At 48.4% G+C, this 1,636-nt stretch overlaps 1 long non-coding RNA gene across 2 annotated transcripts; it reads left to right on the forward strand.

Annotated features, from left to right (window-relative positions):
- Positions 1-596, forward strand: LOC125524426. 2 transcript variants are annotated; one of them, XR_007290751.1, is made up of 2 exons: positions 1-74; positions 140-596. It is a non-coding gene; the product is annotated as an uncharacterized LOC125524426 (long non-coding RNA). The 2 variants fall into 2 exon arrangements; XR_007290750.1 differs by having other exon boundaries at positions 1-46.
- Positions 597-1,636: the final 1,040 nt, after the last annotated feature.

Below are 1,636 nucleotides of genomic sequence, written 5' to 3' on the forward strand. Positions count from 1 at the left end.
TCTGCGTCGCGTGTTCTTCGTTGAAGATGCTGCTCGTCAAAAAGCAGTAACGACCTTTCTTCTTTTGCAAATTGGTAAGGTTTGATTGTGCTGATAAATGCAGCTTCTGGAAGTATTAGAAGCGCAAATTTCTTTGTAGGACGAGTCTCCAGAAGCTGCATCTGCTTGCTTCTCTGGGACTGACGGCAAGGTATTTAGTTGAATGGCCTGCACCCTTGCCTCCGAGCCCCATGGCAGGTGATGAGGTCATGTGAGGGGCAATTATACCTGGGTAAGTATTGCAGGAGGTGCAAGCCTTTCTAGACTGCGGTGCTGAGTTGGGCAGTTGGCATCGTTCTTCATGCTCTTCGTTCTCAACTTATCCCCAACATGCAGCTGATCTTCTCCACATTCTGCTTTCTTCACTGCACCTGCGATTGAGACTCCTCGGTAGCTTGTATCTTCCAGTCACATTCCGTTGCTGTTGGATGCAACATATTCGTCAATAGGTTTATTCGAATAATTTGGTTGAGCCTGCATTTGTGAACCTGAATTTTCAGATCCTAGATTGTTCTGACATTTGAGTAATTTGGTTGAGCCTGCACTTCTGTTTTCAATTTGTCGAGTGCTCCCTTGGTTATATCGGTCGGTATGCTTTGCTGGCCTCCTTGCAGCATGAAATAAGTCAGTAATGACCTAAGGATTATCCTAGGTTGGTTTAACTGTTGAATTCTCATCAGGAGAGGCTTCACCTGTGTCGACAGTTCGTTGGTAGAAGACTCCGTCTTTCTTAAGTAGTATCCGAGCCAAATATGTTGCAACCGGCAGAAGAAATCAATAGGTTTAGCATGCTAGTAATTGAGTTTGCACAACACTTGACCTCCCCACCTTTGTCAGTGTTAATGCGATTTCAATTCGTCTCTCTTGATGTCAGCTGAATGTTTTTTCTGCAAGCGAAATGTTCCCTTGGTTGTATCGTTTGGGATACTTTGCTGGCCTCCTTACTGTATTGCTGTTGAAAAGAGCAAGGTTGGCTAAGCTCTGACCCGTCGAATTCTCATGGCTCCGTAGCCATGGCTTTCTTTCTATCATATCACAGTTTTCTGAGCCAGGAACTGCATTTTGCTTCTCTGGGACTGCAGCATTGCCACTTAGCTGGCGAGCACCCCATGCCATGCCACTTTTGCTCTTCATGTCTGAACTGATCGACGGCACACCCGTCGACCTCACTGCACCGCGCGGCCACCGCCCATCGCCACACATTGATTTCTTCAGTATCATGAGGCGTTGAGGTTGGGCGCACCATGCTTGTCGATTTGTCTAGTTGGCGTTGGAAGATAATTACTCCTATGTCTGATCATGCGAGAAACCCGACTCTTGAGTGCGCTTTTTACAAAGCTGGTATGGACATGACGATGCGGACGCTTATGGACATGATCATGCGAGAAACCCGACTCTGGCCGCCACCCTCTGCCTGAGCCCTGAGCTGTCCGAAGGACCACGACGCCGGAAACGAGCGGCGTAGGCTGGCCTGTCGAAGTTCCGTCAGCCGCGGCTGTTTGGCGTGACGAAGATCTACGGCCACACACACACACAAAAAAAAAATCTGCTGCTGATCGGTGGCGTTTAGCTGTTCATCGTACTACGGACGGGAGGG

Source organism: Triticum urartu, chromosome 7, assembly GCF_003073215.2.
Source record: "Triticum urartu cultivar G1812 chromosome 7, Tu2.1, whole genome shotgun sequence".
Taxonomy (NCBI): Eukaryota; Viridiplantae; Streptophyta; class Magnoliopsida; order Poales; family Poaceae; genus Triticum; species Triticum urartu.